The following is a 15,250-nucleotide window of genomic DNA, read 5'->3' on the forward strand; positions in this document are numbered from 1 at the left end:
TAGATTTTTGTGCCCTTAGTCCTCCATCTTTCTTGCCCCGCTGCCTGGAAGCAGACCAGTGACTGTATGAACTCCCGGAAGGGAGTTAAAGGCTATTTATGGCAGGCTGTGTGTTTCCGTCTCTGTGTCTGTGTGTATGTGTTTGTAATGGGAAGCAGACTATAGATAAGGACCTGGATATATAGAGCATGAGTTTCTGTGTTGTTGTGTGGGTATTTCTTAACCCTCTGCATCGAGGGGATAGTTGTGTAGTGGTAATGTTGTGTGGGTATTTCTTAACCCTCTGCATCGAGGGGATAGTTGTGTAGTGGTAATGTTGTGTGGGTATTTCTTAACCCTCTGCATCGAGGGGATAGTTGTGTAGTGGTAATGTTGTGTGGGTATTTCTTAACCCTCTGCATCGAGGGGATAGTTGTGTAGTGGTAATGTTGTGTGGGTATTTCTTAACCCTCTGCATCGAGGGGATAGTTGTGTAGTGGTAATGTTGTGTGTGTGTTTGCAGCCAACATGAAGAAAAGGAAAAGGCGCTAAAGGAGCACAGATGTCACACCTTGCTGTCCTCCTGCCAACCCTGCAGGTTAGGTCATCAGACACCCCTAACTCATATCTCCATATCTCCAACTAATTGCTGAACTCACATGGAACTAAATTATACCCATAAATAAAATTGACAGTGGGGATAGATTGTTAGTTATTACCTGAACAATTAATTATTCACCAGCCCTCCAGTGTGGTTGACCGCTGACCCTCACTGATGTCCTCTCCAAGGTTCATTCAGCCTTCCTCAGCTCAGCCAACAAGTTTGAGTGTCTGGACATGGGATATGTGAGTACTGGCACTTCATATTCTGGGGAGAATCAAAGATAGAATGGGTAAATTCACCAGAGGTTTGCATCACACATGGTTTCTCTCTCTTCCACAGAAACTGAGGCTGAGGAGGATTATGAAGCTCCCTCATTGAATGTGACCAGTGCAAGCAGCAAAGTGAGTGTGACCCGTCTACTCTGATCTTACTAAACAATGTGATTTTACTCAACATTGTCATGTAGAATTAGTAGTGTATACAGTTTACTAGAACTATAGTAAATGTCTTGTCCCTTCCCTCAAAGAAAGGTGCTAGCCAAGCTCTGACCTAGATGATCTCTCTCTCCCCTCAGATTAGCACATACTACAGGGGTGAATTTGCTCACTGTCTGGAGCCCTTACTGCTGCTGGGACAGCGCCACCCAGCCTCCGTCACCGGGGCAACTAGTATCGCAGCCCTGTGAGTCTTTTTGGGCTTAAAATCTAATCGTTGGCTTGAAAGGCTTTGAAATCTCCCTTAATCTCTATCTTTCAGTGTACAAGGTTTAATGTAACATTTCAATATCATGATGATATGGTGGGGCATTTTTATGAAACTCTGGAACCAAATATAAGATTAAAAGATGAGATATAATATGAAAAATGCTTGGAAGCACAACTAGCAGACGACGATAACCACAGAGAGAGGGAAGGAGATGCCATGAACCCCACCTAGGTCAGTTATTCTGTCTGTCTGTAAGCGCAGGCCACAGACATGCTTAGGCTATGTAACTAAAGGTTAAATAAAAGGCTACGTAACTGACCTTTTTGGTGGCGGTCTTGTTGTTATAGCAGGCACTAGTCCCGTTCTGTCTGTGCCAGAAAGACTGCTGATAATAGCTCGACCAGCGCAAAGCCAGGGTTCCAGGAAGTAGCTTTTTTCCTGCAATGCTCTGTTTTACAGTCGTGTCCGTCTGGATATCACAGCACACTTTGGATCCCTAGCCAACCTTGACACACATATGACGGTGTGCCTCTCTATACACACACAAACTGTGTATGAATGTATTTGGCTGAAGTATAAGATCCAGTGAGGACGCCTGGACCCAAATTCAAGCATTGGGCTTAGCTGTTACCTGAGTTTTAACAGAAACTAAATGTCTCCCTCGAGAGCCTTGATTCTTAGTTGGCGTAAGCTATAGTTGTAGGTTTTTGACACAGACAGAGAGGGTCATTGGTTGTCAGAATGGAGCCATTTGTTATCACAAACTCATTCAGATACAAACTCTGTCTCTGGCCATGTGGACACAAGTGACGCATGCTCCCTGACTAATTTTCCACATCAATTACTCCCAACCGTTCACAGCTACCCAAACCCCCACCATACTGACTGTCCTCCCTCCCAACCAGTGCCACTGTAAGATGCGGAGTGGGCGGGGATGGCACTGAGCAGGCTGGCACTATTTTTACCAGAATTTCACAGAAGTCTCCAGGATTCATCTGATAGCTAGGCACACACAGAAGTGGTGGGGCCATTTTGTTCTATGCCACTGTTATCACTGACTTTGCCAATGTCTTAAATTGGTATCAGTGGTGGGGGCAGCAGGTGGATGCTCACAGGACTAAATGTGTATGGCAGGGTGAGAGAGCGATGCTCACAGGACTAAATGTGTATGGCAGGGTAAGAGAGCGATGCTCACAGGACTAAATGTGTATGGCAGGGGGGGGGGGGCGATGCTCACAGGACTAAATGTGTATGGCAGGGTAAGAGAGCGATGCTCACAGGACTAAATGTGTATGGCAGGGGGGGGGGCGATGCTCACAGGACTAAATGTGTATGGCAGGGTGAGAGAGCGATGCTCACAGGACTAAATGTGTATGGCAGGGTGAGAGAGCGATGCTCACAGGACTAAATGTGTATGGCAGGGTAAGAGAGCGATGCTCACAGGACTAAATGTGTATGGCAGGGGGGGGGGGGGCGATGCTCACAGGACTAAATGTGTATGGCAGGGTGAGAGAGCGATGCTCACAGGACTAAATGTGTATGGCAGGGTGAGAGAGCGATGCTCACAGGACTAAATGTGTATGGCAGGGTGAGAGAGTGATGCTCACAGCAAACAATCACAGACTCTAGGGATAGTTCTACTGCTGTATCAGGGCATGTGCCAGGCAAAAAAATCTGGACTAAAAGCATCCCAGAGCCCAGGTAAGCTGCATGGCTTCTCTAGTTGTGTGCCGATAAACTTTTTCCGTATTTATAGAATATCTGTCTTTACCTACTGGCTAATGATACAGTATTCCCACCTTTCATATATTTCAGTTTATTCTATGTTTTATTTGCAACATACATACAGTAGCCCTCTCTCATTCATGTTTTCCAGTACAATGGTAAACTATGGAAAACATTTGGTAACAATTGTGATATTAACTGTTAGGAAGGGCTGTTAAAGTGGTGTACAATATAATGGAATAGCTACAGTGCCTTCAGAAAGTATTCACACCCCTTGACTTTTTACACATTTTGTTGTTTTACAGCCTGAATTTAAAATGGATTAAATTGAAATGTTGTGTCTCTGGCCTACACACAATACCCCGTAATGTCAAAGTGGAATTATGCTTGTATTTGGCTGAAGTATAAGATCCAGTGAGGACGCCTGGACCCAAATTCAAGCATTGGGCTTAGCTGTTACCTGAGTTTTAACAGAAACTAAATGTCTCCCTCGAGAGCCTTGATTCTTAGTTGGCGTAAGCTATAGTTGTAGGTTTTTGACACAGACAGAGAGGGTCATTGGTTGTCAGAATGGAGCCATTTGTTATCACAAACTCATTCAGATACAAACTCTGTCTCTGGCCATGTGGACACAAGTGACGCATGCTCCCTGACTAATTTTCCACATCAATTACTCCCAACCGTTCACAGCTACCCAAACCCCCACCATACTGACTGTCCTCCCTCCCAACCAGTGCCACTGTAAGATGCGGAGTGGGCGGGGATGGCACTGAGCAGGCTGGCACTATTTTTACCAGAATTTCACAGAAGTCTCCAGGATTCATCTGATAGCTAGGCACACACAGAAGTGGTGGGGCCATTTTGTTCTATGCCACTGTTATCACTGACTTTGCCAATGTCTTAAATTGGTATCAGTGGTGGGGGCAGCAGGTGGATGCTCACAGGACTAAATGTGTATGGCAGGGTGAGAGAGCGATGCTCACAGGACTAAATGTGTATGGCAGGGTAAGAGAGCGATGCTCACAGGACTAAATGTGTATGGCAGGGGGGGGGGGGCGATGCTCACAGGACTAAATGTGTATGGCAGGGTGAGAGAGCGATGCTCACAGGACTAAATGTGTATGGCAGGGTGAGAGAGCGATGCTCACAGGACTAAATGTGTATGGCAGGGTAAGAGAGCGATGCTCACAGGACTAAATGTGTATGGCAGGGGGGGGGGGGCGATGCTCACAGGACTAAATGTGTATGGCAGGGTGAGAGAGCGATGCTCACAGGACTAAATGTGTATGGCAGGGTGAGAGAGCGATGCTCACAGGACTAAATGTGTATGGCAGGGTGAGAGAGTGATGCTCACAGCAAACAATCACAGACTCTAGGGATAGTTCTACTGCTGTATCAGGGCATGTGCCAGGCAAAAAAATCTGGACTAAAAGCATCCCAGAGCCCAGGTAAGCTGCATGGCTTCTCTAGTTGTGTGCCGATAAACTTTTTCCGTATTTATAGAATATCTGTCTTTACCTACTGGCTAATGATACAGTATTCCCACCTTTCATATATTTCAGTTTATTCTATGTTTTATTTGCAACATACATACAGTAGCCCTCTCTCATTCATGTTTTCCAGTACAATGGTAAACTATGGAAAACATTTGGTAACAATTGTGATATTAACTGTTAGGAAGGGCTGTTAAAGTGGTGTACAATATAATGGAATAGCTACAGTGCCTTCAGAAAGTATTCACACCCCTTGACTTTTTACACATTTTGTTGTTTTACAGCCTGAATTTAAAATGGATTAAATTGAAATGTTGTGTCTCTGGCCTACACACAATACCCCGTAATGTCAAAGTGGAATTATGCTTGTAGAAATGTTGGCTAATTCATAAAAAATTCAAAGCTGAAATGCCTTGAGTCAATAAATATTCAAACCATTTTTTATGGCAAGCCTAAATAATTTCAGGACTAACAATTCTCTTAACAAATCATATAAGTTGCATTGACTCACTCTGTGTGCAATAATAGTGTTTAACATGATTTTTGAATGACTACCTCGTCTCTGTACCCCACACATATAATTATCTGTAAGGTCCCTCAGTCGAGCAGTGAATTTCAAACCCAGATTCAGCCACAAAGACTAGGGAGGTTTTCCAATGCCTCGCAAAGAAGGACACCTATTGGTAGATGGGTAAAAATACAAAAACGCAGACACTGAATATCACTTTGAGCATGGTGAAATTATTAATTACAATACACCCAGTCACTACAAAGATACAGGCGTTCCTCCTGACTCAGTTGCCGGAGAGGAAGGAAACCAGTCAGGGATTTCACCATGAGATCAATGGTGACTTTAAAAAAGTTACAGAATGGCTGCATCATGTTACGGGTATGCTTCTCATCGGCAAGGACTATGAAGTTTTTTGGGGATAAAAGTAAATGGAATAGAGCTAAGCACAGACAAAATCCCTGAGGAAAACCTGGTTCAGTCTGCTTTCTAACAGACACTGGGAGACAAATTCACCTTTCAGCAGGACAATAACCTAAACAAGGCCAAATATACACTGGAGTTGCTTATGAAGACGACATTGAATGTTCCTGAGTGGCCTAGTAGCAGTTTTGACTTAAATCGGCTTGAATATCTATTTAAAGACTCCATAAATGGCTGTTTAGCAATGATCAACAACCAACTTGATAGAGCTTGAAGAATTTTTAAAAGGATAATGTGCAAATATTGTACAATCCAGGTGTACAAAGCTCTTAGAGACTTATCCAGAAGGACACAGCTGTAATCGCTGCCAAAGGTGATTCTAACATGCATTGACTCAGGGGTGTACTTATGTAAATTAGGCATTTATTCTTTTCATTTTCATGTTTTAATTTTGTCAATATTGGGTATTTTGAGTAGATGATTCAGAAGAAAAATAATATGAAATTATTTTTTAATTCAGGCTGTAACATAACAAAATGTAGAATAAATGAATGGGTATGCATACTTTCTGAAGGCACTGTAACTATTACTCCAGTGGTGGTGGTGTTGGTGGCAGTAGTAGTGGTAGTAGTGCTGGGGTTGGTGGCAGTAGTAGTGGTGTTGGTGTTGGTGGCAGTAGTAGTGGTGGTGGTGTTGGTGGCAGTAGTGGTGGTGTTGGTGGCAGTAGTAGTGGTGTTGGTGGCAGTAGTAATGGTGGTGGTGTTGGTGGCAGTAGTAGTGGTGGTGGTGTTGGTGGCAGTAGTAGTGGTGTTGGTGTTGGTGGCAGTAGTAGTGGTGTTGGTGTTGGTGGCAGTAGTAGTGGTGTTGGTGTTGGTGGCAGTAGTAGTGGTGTTGGTGTTGGTGGCAGTAGTAGTGGTGGTGGTGGCAGTAGTAATGGTGGTTGTGTTGGTGGCAGTAGTAGTGGTGGTGGTGTTGGTGGCAGTAGTAGTGGTGGTGGTGTTGGTGGCAGTAGTAGTGGTGGTGGTGTTGGTGGCAGTAGTAGTGGTGGTGGTGTTGGTGGCAGTAGTAGTGGTGTTGGTGGCAGTAGTAGTGGTGTTGGTGTTGGTGGCAGTAGTAGTGGTGGTGGTGGCAGTAGTAATGGTGGTTGTGTTGGTGGCAGTAGTAGTGGTGGTGGTGTTGGTGGCAGTAGTAGTGGTGGTGGTGTTGGTGGCAGTAGTAGTGGTGGTGGTGTTGGTGGCAGTAGTAGTAGTGGTGGTGTTGGTGGCAGTAGTAGTGGTGGTGGTGTTGGTGGCAGTAGTAGTGGTGGTGGTGTTGGTGGCAGTAGTAGTGGTGTTGGTGTTGGTGGCAGTAGTAGTAGTGGTGGTGTTGGTGGCAGTAGTAGTGGTGGTGGTGTTGGTGGCAGTGGTAGTGGTGTTGGTGGCAGTAGTAGGGTAGTAGTGGTGGGGTTGGTGGCAGTAGTAGTGGTGTTGATGGCAGTAGTAGTGGTGGTGGTGTTGGTGGCAGTAGTAGTGGTGGTGGTGTTGGTGGCAGTAGTTGTAGTGGTGGTGGTGGGGTTGGTGGCAGTAGTAGTGGTGGTGGCGTTGGTGGCAGTAGTAGTGGTGGTGGGGTTGGTGGCAGTAGTAGTGGTGGTGGTGTTGGTGGCAGTAGTAGTAGTAGTAGTGGTGGTGGTGGGGTTGGTGGCAGTAGTTGTAGTGGTGGTGGTGGGGTTGGTGGCAGTAGTAGTGGTGGTGGCGTTGGTGGCAGTAGTAGTGGTGGTGGGGTTGGTGGCAGTAGTAGTGGTGGTGGTGTTGGTGGCAGTAGTAGTAGTAGTAGTGGTGGTGGTGTTGGGGGCAGTAGTAGTAGTGGTGGTGGTGGTGGGGTTGGTGGCAGTAGTAGTAGTAGTGGTGGTGGGGTTAGTGGCAGTAGTAGTGGTGGTGGTATTGGTGGCAGTAGTAGTAGTAGTGGTGGTGGTGTTGGTGGCAGTAAATCAAATCAAATCAAATTTATTTATATAGCCCTTCGTACATCAGCTGATATCTCAAAGTGCTGTACAGAAACCCAGCCTAAAACCCCAAACAGCAAGCAATGCAGGTGTAGAAGCACGGTGGCTAGGAAAAACTCCCTAGAAAGGCCAATACCTAGGAAGAAACCTAGAGAGGAACCAGGCTATGTGGGGTGGCCAGTCCTCTTCTGGCTGTGCCGGGTGGAGATTATAACAGAACATGGCCAAGATGTTCAATGTTCATAAATGACCAGCATGGTCGAATAATAATAAGGCAGAACAGTTGAAACTAGAGCAGCAGCACAGTCAGGTGGAAGTTGAAACTGGAGCAGCAGCATGGCCAGGTAGACTGGGGACAGCAAGGAGTCATCATGTCAGGTAGTCCTGGGGCATGGTCCTAGGGCTCAGGTCAGTTGAAACTGGAACAGCAGCATGGCCAGGTGGACTGGGGACAGCAAGGAGTCATCATGTCAGGTAGTCCTGGGGCATGGTCCTAGGGCTCAGGTCCTCCGAGAGAGAGAAAGAAAGAGAGAAGGAGAGAATTAGAGAACGCACACTTAGATTCACACAGGACACCGAATAGGACAGGAGAAGTACTCCAGATATAACAAACTGACCCCAGCCCCCCGACACATAAACTACTGCAGCATAAATACTGGAGGCTGAGTAGTAGTAGTGGTGGTGGTGGTGGTGGCAGTAGTAGTAGTAGTAGTAGTAGTGGTGGTGGTGTTAGTGGCAGTAGTAGTGGTGGTGATGGTGGTGGTGGCAGTAGTAGTGGTGGTGATGGTGGTGGTGGCAGTAGTAGTAGTAGTAGTAGTAGTAGTAGTAGTAGTAGTGGCAGTAGTAGTAGTAGTAGTGGTGGTGGGGTTGGTGACAGTGGTGGTGTTGGTGGCAGTAGTAGTGGTAGTAGTGGTGGGGTTGGTGGCAGTAGTAGTGGTGTTGGTGTTGGTGGCAGTAGTAGTGGTGGTGGTGTTGGTGGCAGTAGTAGTGGTGTTGGTGGCAGTAGTAATGGTGGTGGTGTTGGTGGCAGTAGTAGTGGTGGTGGTGTTGGTGGCAGTAGTAGTGGTGTTGGTGTTGGTGGCAGTAGTAGTGGTGGTGGTGGTGGCAGTAGTAATGGTGGTTGTGTTGGTGGCAGTAGTAGTGGTGGTGGTGTTGGTGGCAGTAGTAGTGGTGGTGGTGTTTGTGGCAGTAGTAGTGGTGGTGGTGTTGGTGGCAGTAGTAGTGGTGGTGGTGTTGGTGGCAGTAGTAGTGTTGGTGGTGTTGGTGGCAGTAGTAGTGGTGGGGTTGGTGGCAGTAGTAGTGGTGTTGATGGCTGTAGTAGTGGTGGTGGTGTTGGTGGCAGTAGTAGTGGTGGTGGTGTTGGTGGCAGTAGTTGCAGTAGTGGTGGTGGTGTTGGTGGCAGTAGTTGTAGTAGTGGTGGTGGGGTTGGTGGCAGTAGTAGTGGTGGTGGTGTTGGTGGCAGTAGTAGTAGCAGTAGTAGTGGTGGTGATGGTGGCAGTAGTAGTAGTGGTGGTGGTGGTGGTGGTGGTGGTGGGGTTGGTGGCAGTAGTAGTAGTAGTGGTGGTGGGGTTAGTGGCAGTAGTAGTGGTGGTGGTATTGGTGGCAGTAGTAGTAGTAGTAGTGGTGGTGGTGTTGGTGGCAGTAGTAATATTAGTAGTGGTGGTGGTGGTGGTGGCAGTAGTAGTAGTAGTAGTAGTAGTGGTGGTGGTGTTAGTGGCAGTAGTAGTGGTGGTGATGGTGGTGGTGGCAGTAGTAGTAGTAGTAGTAGTAGTAGTAGTAGTAGTAGTAGTAGTAGTAGTAGTAGTAGTGGCAGTAGTAGTAGTAGTAGTAGTGGTGGTGGGGTTGGTGACAGTGGTGGTGGTTGTGGCAGTGGTAGTAGTAGTAGTAGTGGTGGTGGTGGTAGTAGTAGTAGTGATGGTGGTGGTGGCAGTAGTAGTAGTGGTGGTGGTGGCAGTAGTAGTAGTAGTAGTGGTGGTGGTGGTAAGGAGTGAGGAAAGCCAGGTCAGGGCCCTCTGTCTGCATGTCTTGGTGTCTCTGTCTTAAAGCTCACTGGAGACAGCGAGAATTAGCAGTCTTCAGTTCAACCAAACCTCAACAGTGCACTTAAGGGACTCAAGTACAGTCTACAGTAGTTGATCGTTTCTATTTGTTGCAAATATATTAAGCAAAGTACTGTGGTTTTACCATCCTCCATTTTTATAGCAATTATTTTCAGAACTGGAACTCGACAAGCACATGTTTTGCATTGTTAGTTGTAAACATGGCATTCTTCAGAGTGTTGAGTTAAGGTTTTAATGTACACTCTTCAATTAGGAATCACTCTCTCTGGAACATTAGCAAGTGAGGAGAGGTTGTGAACAAAATTAAATATTGAACATAAGGGATATAAAATGGGATAGATAGGCTGGGAAAGATACACAAGTACATAATTAGAGCCTTAAAATGAAACATAGTATATTTTCCTCATCTGAAGTATTTGTGTATAACCCTTGAGGGTGGCACTTGATCCTTCAACACCTTAACTATTGCAGCAAGGAAATACCGTAATAAATATGAGACAGAGTGAAGGTACCCTAATGCCCTGTGGTTGGGCCTCTCCTCTCCATGTCCTGCCACTCCCCGTCCCTCAGTGACATGCCCCGGGGCTCGGCCATAGGGTGACAGTGTTGTGGTGTGTGTGTGTGTGTGCACGCTCGTGAGTGTTTATTATTGTCCCAGATCCTCCAGACTGAGATCTAGAACATGAAGGACCAGGTACAGGAGCTACACAGGGACCTGACCAAGCGCCACTCCCTCATCAACACAGACACCATGGGGGAGATACTGGACCGCTCCCTGCACATCGACAGACAGATCAATCAAATGTTCAAAAGAATAAGCTTTAAAACCCAGGTTGAAGGGACCACCCTCACCAAACGGCAGCAAAGTGCTTAGGCAAAGACACCTGGATCCACGTATCCCACTGTAAGCAAGTAGCAGAGCCAGAAGAAGATGCTACTCCTGTTACTCCTACAATCCAGTAGGAGCACTCTGCTTACCCTGGGACTCGCAGATATTGTGGCTGTGGGCATCCTCTGGATGGTAGCAGACTTCGAGCCAGAGGCGGGAGAACGTGCTAGTAACCTCTCCCCGACCTCTTCAGTTCAACGAGACTGTGGAAGCCGAGAAGTAGATGACCCTGCTGACCTGAACCTGGACCCTGGTGACCCCGCTGAGCTGAAGAGAAGAAAAAGATGACATACACATTATGGGGTTTCCCCCGGGTCAAACACTTTCTTACAAGTAACTAATAATGTTTCTGTGCTACAGAATGTATCAGATTGTTGGGTTTGTGGACTGTTGACAGACAGTGCTGAGACTATGCCATTGCTAGCTATACCCCTTAATGCTTATGTAATATTGATGTGGACCAAAGCAGGTAACCTTTCAGATTGAGAGCTTGATTGGGTGGAGGGTGAGGTGTTTTTATATGAGAAGATTTGATTTTAATGATCACACCTCTCTGCCCAAGCAACCCACCACCCTGGCATACTCTCCCCCAGGTTGTTTGGGTTATATAGAAAATGGAACTGGTCCCCAGTTGGGGGAAAGTAATTGTAAGTATAACCTTTCTGTATACAATAACCTTACCCTACCCTTACTGTTGAGAAATGGAACATTCCACCCTAACATGTCTTTGAGAATGCATTATAGACTGAAGAATGTCAGTGTGTATGCTAAACCTACTTCCTCAGTAAGTGGAACTATGTATGTGTGTGGGAGAAAGCCTACTCTTTATCTGCCTACAAACTGGTCAGGATCATGCTATGCTGCCTATGTTGTTCCTGCTGTGCGTGCTACCCCAGTACCCACAAATCACAATTTCTCCCACTTGTATAGGAGGACCATTGTAGCCGGCCCTACAAAACAGATCCCTATGAACCTTCCTTTTCGCCAGATTGTTATTATAAAGTTCCCTTTCAGAAGTTCCATTCAGACCACCCCTTTCTGTGTAAAATGACAATTTCCCAGAAACCAGAAGGTTTTAAGTTCTGTTTGACAACAGCTCAGATATATCACATATACATGGCATCAAAGGGGTAATTGCTGTGGCAGAAGTGGAGTGAGCTGGGGTTATGTCTTTGTTCTCTGTTCTGTGTTAGACTGTGATGTTATGCATTTCATAGACTCATGTTATCACTGCACCCTAACAGAAGGCCATTGTGTTCTGGAACTGTTTCTTGTATAAAATAACTGTTGTGTAAACAATACGATTGTATATATAAAAATAAAATAGATATAAGGGACATGTAACCACTTACTCTTCGAGATCCCTGACTGCGATCAGAGACGGATCTGCCTTACAGCTGCCCGTATATGTTTGTATTAAATTTTCGCTATTATAGTCATAAATTAGTCTCTGCATAATCTTTGGATTTAGTTTTCTACAACAGCATCCATCAAGACCATCGACTACCATTGGCCAGGAAGGAAGACAGCCAGTCACAATGAGATGCCAGCATATTAGACTGCCCCCCCTCCTGTGTGGTCCCCAGCTCTGTACCTAAATAGGCCCCTGGCCCCCACACACAACAGGGCAGAGACAGCATGTGAGCTCTTCTTCTGTTCATATAGCCACTCCTGACATCTAATGGTGACATTTCCTGGCATAGAGGAGTTGTCATCCCTTAGACAAACAGGTCTCAGAGGACTGCAGTAACACTGACACGCACTGGGCTCAATCAGTCACTAACTGTACTCAATGACTCACTAACTAGAGTAAATGGACAAACTGAGAGGGGGGTGAAAAGATAAATCTGAAGGACTCACCTCTCATTATGGACTGAATGGATGAAGGATCTGGAGTTTTATGCTGAGGAAGTGACTGACTACCATTTCTCAATCATCAATGCATGGTTCAGACATACAGTACAATAGCATACAGAGGAAGAGTGCTTCCTTAGTCTATATTACTGAAATTGTAATATGCTGTTATGCTATGAGTTATCCTGAATGGGCAAGTCTGTCTGATTGTATGGTTCTAAAACCAATTGTTGTATTTGTATCATATGATCACTAGTTGTCATATACATTACATAAGGGATTGTACCTATCTGGTGATGCTGGTCTTCATCCTCAGGAGGTCATAGATAGTTCTGGTTTGACACCAAGAAATAGAACAGTCCAAATGTAAAGTGCAGTCATCTGTATAATGCATTAATGTGCATGTAACCTGTGCATTAATCATGGTGAAATGAGGTGAGTATTGACAGTATGGTTTCCTTAATTTACCCAAGAGTAAGTGGCAAATTGGTGAAATATATGTAAGGCACAGGCAGGCATCCCTTCCCCCTTTCTCCTGCCACCTCTTCTCTCCCCCGGCCCCCCCTCTCTCCTTCTCTCTCCATCCCTCCGAGGCACAGGCACAGCCTAGTAAATGTATTCCTTCGTGTTCCTCCCTGTCCTCTCCTCCAGCACATTAGTAAAGTGTCAGCAGCATGCTCCAGGGTTTTCCACCACCAGGAAATCAGCAGGCTACTCTCTGCATCTTTCTCTCTCTGTACCACCCTCTTTCCATCCTTCTTTCTTATTCTCCATTCCCCCTGAATCCTCTTTGTCCCTTTTTGTACCAGGTAAACATAGATTGCACACAATTACATTTTGAATTCAATAAAGATTTAACTGTACATTTCTATCTGGTGTATTTTGTTTTTTGTTACTTGTCTTTTGAATATTTATTCGTATAATAAGGTCCACAACATAGGCTACTAGGTGCAAAATATTCCTTTGAAAGTAATTGCTTCACCAGTAAGTACACTGAACAAAAATATAAATGCAACATGTCCACCAGAGCTGTTGCCAGAGAATTTTGTGTTAATTTCTCTACAATAAGCCGCCTCCAAAGTTGTTTCAGAAAATTTGGCAGTACGTCCAGCCGGCCTCACAACCGCAGACCATGTGTATGATGTTGTGTGGACGAGCGGTTTGCTGATGTCTAGATTGTGAACAGAGTGCCCCAAGGTAGCAGTGGGGTTATGGTATGGGCAGGCATAAGCTACAGACAACAAACACAATTACATTTGGTCGTTGGCAATTTGAATGCACAGAGATATCATGACGAGATCCAGAAGCCCATTGTCGTGCCATTCATCAGCATGATAATGCACGGCCCGTGTCGCAAGGATCTGTGCACAATTCCTGGAAGCTGAAAATGTCCCATTTCTTTTAGGGCCTGCATACTCACCAGCCTTGTCACCCATTGAACATGTTTAGGAAAGCTCTGGATCGAGGTGTACAACAGCGTGTTCCAGTTCCCGCCAATATCCAGCAACTTCGCACAGCCATTTGTATTTATTTGTATTTATTAGGGTCCACATTAGCTGCTGCCAAGTGGATCCTGGGGTCCAAACACATTAAGGCACTTCCATCACATCACAATGAATATGATGTCAGTTTGGTTGTCATCTGAGACATTCTCATCAATGATAGGATGACATAAACGGTACAGTGGAAAGTCTACACATTATAGTTATCAGATTCACATGGAATTGTTGTGCAATTTAAACATTTGAATATGAAATTATTTGTGAGGGTATGAAATGTGATTTTAGCTTCTAAAATGTGAGAATTGGGTTTTCATGAGTGAATTAGGTCCAACTCAGTGGCCCGCCCACGTGAAGAGACATTGGTTATAAACTATGAAACACGCCCTACTCTCCCTTCCTATATAAAGCCTTGACGACAATATAACTTCCTGTTCCGGGTACTTTAGGATGACGATCCGATGTCAGAAGGGTTCAGATAATAACTACAGAACGAATCCAACCTCAGTGTGAGCTTTGGTTGCGAATGGTATGAACTTTGAACTCTTATTCACTACAGAAGTGATACCTCCTAGCCATTGAGTTAGCAACAGCAACTGCAAACGTGGGCTAGGAAAGAACAGACAGAGTGTCCCATCTACCACACAACGACGTTACTACAACATATCCAATTTACCACGTGAGACATTCTTCCGAGGACAGAAATATCTCTGTTGGCCAACACGACCAGCATCTACGACCAACCTACCGAAGCGCAGCTCAGAGTAAATATTTATTGCATTTTCCTTTTCCAAATGAGCGGTCATTTAGAATGCATAAGATTCTGTATTTACGATAGAGTAGCTGCCTGCGGCCCGATAGAGACATCGCTTCTCCCTTTGTTCTTCCGTCTTCCCGCTCTTTCACTCAAACCCAGCCCCTTTTCTTTTGTGTATCCAGCTGTCATATCTGTTCCGTCCACTAGGGACATTTTCCTTTATGACATAATTTGTAATCAAGGTATGATTCATTCTGTGTTTATGTAATTCTGTGTGATTATTTAGGTATTTAGTAAATAAATAAATAATCCCAATTTTGTATTGCTGATTCAACTTGTTAGCCAGGGTTCGTGAAGATAAGCAAGAATTTACAACTTTCAGATGAGACTGAAATAAGGTGACGATTAATATTGACTGCTATTGATGTAAAATATTACTAGGTCTTTAAGAGTTTATTTGGAAGATAACTGCTCTATAAATATTATTTCGTAGTGCCCCGACCTTCTAGTTAATTACATTTACATGATCAGCTCAATCAGGTGATATTAATTACAGAGAAAGGATTTTATAGAATAACATGTCATATCACTTAATCTGGCATAGCCAAAGACAGGACATAAGTATTCAGGCCCTTTAGTCATTACTTTGTTGGAGCACCTTTGGCAGCGATTACAGCCTCGAGTCTGTTTGAGTAGGACACTACAAGCGTGGCACACCTCTATTTGGGGAGTTTCTCCCATTCTTCTCTGCGGATCCTGCAGAATTCAGAGAC

The 15,250-nt window shown here is 45.1% G+C and overlaps 1 long non-coding RNA gene across 1 annotated transcript; it reads left to right on the plus strand.

Moving 5' to 3' along the window:
* The first annotated feature begins 704 nt into the window (after nucleotides 1-704).
* On the plus strand, nucleotides 705-13,090 carry LOC109896577 (uncharacterized). The gene is made up of 4 exons (XR_002256125.2): nucleotides 705-825; nucleotides 923-984; nucleotides 1,158-1,264; nucleotides 10,137-13,090. It is a non-coding gene; the product is annotated as an uncharacterized LOC109896577 (long non-coding RNA).
* The last annotated feature ends 2,160 nt before the right edge of the window (nucleotides 13,091-15,250 follow it).

Source organism: Oncorhynchus kisutch, linkage group LG1 (genome assembly GCF_002021735.2).
Source record: "Oncorhynchus kisutch isolate 150728-3 linkage group LG1, Okis_V2, whole genome shotgun sequence".
Classification (NCBI taxonomy): Eukaryota; Metazoa; Chordata; class Actinopteri; order Salmoniformes; family Salmonidae; genus Oncorhynchus; species Oncorhynchus kisutch.